Here is a 6588-nt window from a genome sequence, read left to right on the forward strand (position 1 = left end):
GTTCATCCCTGCTGCGCCCGCAGAGAGCTGGCTGATGCCAGGACAAGGGCAGCCATGCAGGGACCCACGCGCCTGAAAGTGACACTCAGGAGAGGATGGCATCATTGCTGCGGAGGGCTGTGAAGTGGCGACGGGAGAGGGCTGGTCGTAGGGCGTGTGATGGGACACAGAGGCGCCTTTACAGCCTAGCAGTAAGAACGCGGCTCGGAGGTCAGACTGCGTTAAGACACCAGCTCGGCCACTGTCTAGTTGTGCAAACCTGAGCGCATCACGAAAGCTCTGGAGGCCCCAGGTTGTCACCCGTCTGCCGCCAGAGCTGTCCTCCTGCAGGAGCCGTGGTCGCCAGGAGTGAGGTTGAGGCCGGATTGGGAGGGTTGTGGCCTCCGCACCTGAGGAGAAACTGTTTTAAAATCCCTGCTAGTCTATGCCGACGATGCATATTGTGTCTACCCACAGTTCAGTGATTTGCTACAGAACACTTAATTCTTGGGTCATTTCTGGATGCCTACTAACATCTGATTTGCTTTCTTTGACAATTTTCAATGTTTTTCTTTTTAACTTTTATCTTGGATTAATCAAAAGCTCACAGAAAAGTGGTAAAAATGGTACCAAGAACCCCCTTATCTGCATCCCCCACTGTGAACATTTCTGATCGTTTTCTTCAGGAAAGGGGAAGTTGACGTGGGAGCACTTGTGTGACTGTCACCTTCCAGTGGTCATGGCAGGGTCAGGAGGTGGGCAGGGCTGGTGTCAGTTCATTTTTCCAAAGGGAAACTGAGGCACAGGGAGGAACTCAAAACTCATTTGAGGATTCGGAACAGAGCCAGGCTACCTTATCTCACAGATACGCACGTCCGTATTTGGCGCTGGGGCCCAGGGCGGACTGAGGGCTGAGGAGGACAGGGGTAGGGAAGCAGGAGGGGCAGGGCTGGGTGGAGAAGGGACTGGAAAATGAAAGGACGAGAGGCCCTGTGGGTGTCATTCTCAAAGTCTAATGGGGGTGGGGAGAGCAGGAATTTGCAACTTAAGCACACGTCCCCGGGGACCTGGATGCCAGAGGGACCCAGAGGCCACTTTCAGAAACACTGCCTAGGCTTTTCCTGTGGGGAGGGTGCTCACTTCCCATTTCAAGAGGGAGCCGGGAACTGGGGCTGCTCGTGGTGGCAGCCGAGGTGGCTGTGGGGCTCTGTGGCACACCCTGGGTCCAAGAGGAGGCCCGGCCTCCAGGGTCACCGGTGGGCAGGCCCCACGCTGCTGCTGGTTGTCTCTGGCAGTCCCTGGCCCTGGCCACGTCTGTGGGCACACCTCGGGTGCTCGGTCCAGCAGCCTTGATCTGGTCCCCGTGATCACTGGCTCGGCTCGCCACTTTCTGATGACTAGGTCAGTTTCCCACGGAGCTTGATGTGGCAGAGAGCAGGCCCGAGGATTCCCAGCGGCAGAACGGGTATCCCTGGTGTAAATGCTTACCTCAGGCAGCTCCCGCTTTAAGACTGAAAAAAGCAAAACAAAACAAAACAAAACAAAAAACCAGGACTTGCCTTATCACTTCTGCCCAGTGAGCTCCTACTCATTCTTTCATTCCTTCAGTCGGCCCGAGCCAAGGGCACCTTCCTGGGAAACGCGGTGCCGCTCTAGGCTCCTGTCTGCCTGTCTGCCCAGCACCTAGGCTGGCTTCCACTTTCTCTAAAGGCTTATGGAATAAATGAATATGTGGCCTTGGGCAAACACTTTCTCCTCTCCGGGTCTCCATATTCTCACCCAGAAGTGCGGACAGCGATAAGAGGTCGGGGTGGAGCTCAGGGAACTCTGGGTCTGGGCTGGACAGGAAGGTGAGGAAGGAGGGGACTGGGAAGGGAGAGGGTAGCGCCCCCTCGCGATCACCTGTGACTAGGACAGAAGGCATCAGCCTTGGCCAGTGTCAGTCAGGGGAAAATGGAGGGGACTTCCCTGTCACTGGGCCTGCTCTGGCAAAGGCTGAATGGGTGGCAGTAGAGAGGGCGCAGGGGTATTCCTGGGGTGGGAAGAGTTGTGTGGGGGTGGAAGTGGGCTCCAATGACCCCTGGGTCCCTTTCAACCCCCTTGACGGTCTGTGTGCAGATGTGGACAGCATCTCTGCCCCACTGGGATGAGCTTAAGACCACCTTGGTTCCGGGCTGCAGAGACAACTGGGGTGTGTGGTGGGAGGGACAGAGCTGGCCGAGGCCCCACAAGACGGCTCCTGGGCTTTGTCTGGGCCCTGGCACAGCAGGGGAGGTCGCGGCCCTGGGAATAGCTCATGTACGTGGCACCGGCAAAGGGTCCTGTGTGGGGTGAGGCCCATGCATGGGCCCTGCTGTCCCCAGCATGTTGGCCCCGCCCAGCCCCCTGGCCTCCACAGAGACATCTCAGAGGGTCCTGTCAGAAACCCTTGCTGGCCCTTGAGGCCAAGCCACCTCTGAAATGGCCCAGTTGCCCGGAGCAGTTGCTTGTATCTGGCCGGCTGAGAGCTAGCAAATGGGCACAGGAGTGACGTGTGGCTGGGTGGCTGTGGCTCCTTTTGTCCTCTTGGGGCTCAAGCTCCCCACCGCCCGGAGGGAGCTGACCAGCCTCAGATGTCTGCCTCCCAGGGCCCCTCTGGTGCTGACGCCGAGAAGTCTAGATTCTGGGGTGTTGGGGGTGGGATGAGCAGAGGTGAAATTCCAGACTTTCATGCAGAAGTCATTTACCTGTAAAGCACATTTACAAATACTCCCCCCCAGTCAATGCATTTTTTTCCCATATTACATTTTCCCTCTCTGGAACCCAAGTCTACTCCAGCTCTTTTTTCCATGTGGTACGCCTCCTTCCTGCCACCCCTTGGCTTCCAGGCAGGAGGCCTGGGACCGGAGCATCACGGGCCGGCAAGATGCTCCACTCTGTCGCTCGCACAGGCCAGAGAGGCCAGCCAGGGCTCCTGGGAGCTGTGTGCTGTGCAGCCAACTGAGGGGCTTGGACATAACCCAGCTGCTCAGCCATCGATCTGGAAGGCCTCTGAAGGGCCCCTTCCCCCTGGACTGCTGCTGAGAATCTCTGGATCCCAGGAACCCCTGGAGGAAAGCAGCCCATCTGCTGGCTGTCCTCTTGCCAGCTGCTGAGACTGGGAATCAGGATGTCCTCATTCATGAGACTTGGTCTCAGGAGACTGCCTCATAAAACGGGAGGTTTGATCCTTCCAGCCCTTTTGGCCTGGGGAATCAGGTCAGCTGACCCAGTGCTGGCTTAAGTCAGCCTGGGTCCAAACTTTGACACTCAGCCAAGTGTGTGCCTTGAGAAAGGACTGGACGAGGACACCGAAACAGGGGTCCCCAGCCCCCTCATACGTCCTGCCTGGGGCCTCAGCGTCGTTCATCTGGGTCCAGGCCTTTCTTAGCCCAGCGCAACCTGGGCCCTCCCTACGGTGCTAGACCTTTGACCTCCGGGGATGTTGCAGGAAGGACAGGAGGCTGTGGCCCTGGTGATGAGCTGCACTGAAGCCCGTGCCTTACCCCCATGGCCAGGTGCAGGGGCCAGGGAGCGCTTTGAAACTGGGGCTTCATCTTCAGCCGGAGGGGGTAAGTGACATGTCCGGTGACCTTTCCTGACAGAACAGGACCTGGACTCTGTGTCTCTTTGCTCTTTCCTTTGCACCTGAGTTGGAAGAAACAGCATGTGTGCCCCTCCTGTGAAGGGACAGATGATGGGCCTGGCCGGCTCATCTCTGAGCAGGCAGTGTCCCCACTGCCTCTTCAGCTTTTGTTTCTGCTGCCCCCTTCAGGCCCAAGGGGCTGCCAGGCCAACTGTGGAGGGAAGCTCTCTAAGGACGGACAGGGTGGGTGAAGGCACCTGCTGCCCGTTGGGTAGAGGCAGGGCTCTCCAGCAGGTGGGCTTTGACTACCTTGGTGTCACCCGTCCCCTGGTAATGCAGACTGCCCCAATTCTGGGGCACCTCATTACCCTGAAGGACCTTGAGAGGGGCCTCTCACGGGCACTTACACACTAGGGAGGACCATTATGTTGAAGCTGAAACACACCCAAAGAGGGCCCAGGTGTCTCTTCTGGGAGGTGGCCACCATCAGCGGGGCAAGGCTTCCGGTGGGTAGAGCTGTTGGACAGGTGAGGAGGGGCACGGCCTGGGAGGTCATGCACAGGTGTCCTCGCTCCCTCCCTCCCACCCCCTTCTCGCTGACGGTGGCAGACCCCAGGTTGAATTGGGCCAGGAGGGAGGCATGGAGGGACTCTGGCCAGGGGAGCAACGCAGGCTCTGGCAGCCTGGAGCCTCAGGCTGTTGGCATAGAGGGCCAGAGGGGACAGGTGTGACAGCTGAGGTCCCCCTTACAGGTTTTGTTTCTTCATGGTTTAGTCATGACACCGTCATCTGGAGCCAAGGCCCCGTGGGAGGAAGGAGTCTCCTTCCTCCCAGGCCAGCTGTCTTCTCTGAGACCCCCTGACAGCACCCAGTGGAAGGCATCAGAACTGGCTGTGGGTCCGCCCGTCTCAGGAACAAGCTGCTGGGAAACAAGGGACTTTTCACCGCTTCACCTCTTCCCTCCCGCCCCAGATAGGAGTGCTGTGTCTCTGCTGAAGTGATGGGGGAGGCCATATTCGGGGCCCTGCGGCTGTTAGCAGTCCCTGCCCCAGAGCCGCATAAAAATGCTCGCAGACAGAGCTTTACTGAAACATGGCCTAAAGTTGGCCCAGCAACCAGCCCCCGGGTGGCCCAAAGCCTCAATGACATCTTCCAGATGTCCTCGTCACATCTGTATTTGGTCACTGGGCTTGGCTGCATGGGTCACACTGTGTCCACACCTAACGAGTCTGCCCGGAGCTGAGCCGTGGGCTCTGGTGCCAAGAGACAGAATTGCGTCTGATCCCTGCCAGCCAGAGACGGGGTCCCGCAGAAGGTCGATACATGTGAGGAACCACAGCCGGGCTTCCTGTCAACTCCCTGGGTGCAGAGTGTCACAGCTCACCCCTGGGGAAGAAGCCCTGCCCCTCGCTCTTCTGCCAGGGGCGCACCCACGCCTGCCTGTTCGCAGTGGCCAGCGCCCAGCATACACACCTGCAGACAAGCCCCAACAGCCGTGCCCTCTGGCTGCAGCTCCTGCGTGTGAAACGGTGTCCTGTGCTCCTGGAAAGCACGGCTAAAGGTGTTCTGTTCCTCTTCCGTCGCAATTTACCTAGGAGGTCCCTGCCTGCCATCCAGCACTGCCCCCCACTCATCTCACTGCCATCCAGGGTGGGGCAAGGGCAGTCACTCAGCCGCCGTCTCCTTTCACACAAGCCTTTGCCACAAGGATCCTGGGCAGGGACCGGGGGGCGGGGCTGCCTGCGTTCTCAGGCCCGACCTTGGTGTCCTTCCTGTTGTCCGGAAGAAGCCAGACCGTCCCAGCTGTGCCGGGGGGAGCCGGGAAAGGTGTGGGGAGAGCAGCCCCAGGGGAACTTGAGGGCGCCTCTGGGAGATGCCTCCTGGGCTGAAGCTCGAGGCCATTTGTCAAGTTGGTAGCTGCAAGGGGAGACGCACAGAGGCCTGCTTGGGAAAGTGGATGTGCACGACGTGGGGTGTCAGGCAGGTCGGCGATTCTAGAAAACTTTCTCTGAGTTAGTTTTCTCATTTTGGAGGCACAGCACGTCCTTGTGGGGTGACAGGGTGACCCCTCCTCGCTGTCTCTCTCTCCATCTCTGTCTCCTCACACATCAGCCAAGCAGTTGCATCACTGTCTGCCAGCTCTCCCAGGTCCCTCCCTCATGCTAGTCTGCCTGCATCAGCTCCATCGGCCTCTGATGCCACCAGGCTCGCTGTGGCCGGGACCACAGGCTCCGTGCACGCCCCTCATTGGCTCCTTGCTTCTGTCTATCCAATCAGGGCTGGAAGCCCTTTCCCTGGGAGTTAGCACAGGAAGGGGTCCTGCCTAGTGAGGCTACATCTAGTGAGGATCCAGGGGTGTGCCATGAGGGATAGCTGCGGTAGAAGGTGGCACATAAGCCACCCATTCCTTTGGTGGCCCAGGCCAGGCCCTTGGGCAAGGCGATGTGAGAATTCCTAAAGAGTCAGAAGACTTCTCCCTCTCAAGGTAGAAGTGGGGCCATCGTCCTGAAACGGCACACAGGGTGGCTGCCCTGACTAGACCGGTGCTCACATGGGCCATTTGGGAGGTTAGGACACCCACCAGCATCCAGACACCAAGCCATGGCATGGGACAGAACTGGCACCAAGTTCTAGCGAGTGGCACATGCTCTGGCTTGGAGGCGTCCTGCCAAGAGGAGACCCGGCGAGGAGGTTCACGGGCTTTTTGGTGGCTCAGCACCACTTCACAGATGAGGCTCAGAGACTGGGACAACACTGCAGCCGTGTGAGGCCCCTCAGGGACGAGGGACAGAGCCGTGAGCCTGGGGGGCGGGCTTTGCTCTCAGGCTGGGGGGCCCTTCCTGATGGCAGGCCTCGTGCGCCAGGAGGGCCTAGGACGGTTTGGGAGAAGCCCAAGTGCCCAGACGAAGAGGAAGACTGGAAGGCCTGGGCAGCCAGGAGGCCTCCTGCCCCATTTTTTTTTTTTTTTTTTTTTTTTTTCGGCACCGCGCCCTCCCCCTCCCCGG

Source organism: Lipotes vexillifer, unplaced genomic scaffold (genome assembly GCF_000442215.2).
Source record: "Lipotes vexillifer unplaced genomic scaffold, Lipotes_vexillifer_v1.1 scaffold1409, whole genome shotgun sequence".
NCBI classification, from domain to species: domain Eukaryota; kingdom Metazoa; phylum Chordata; class Mammalia; order Artiodactyla; family Lipotidae; genus Lipotes; species Lipotes vexillifer.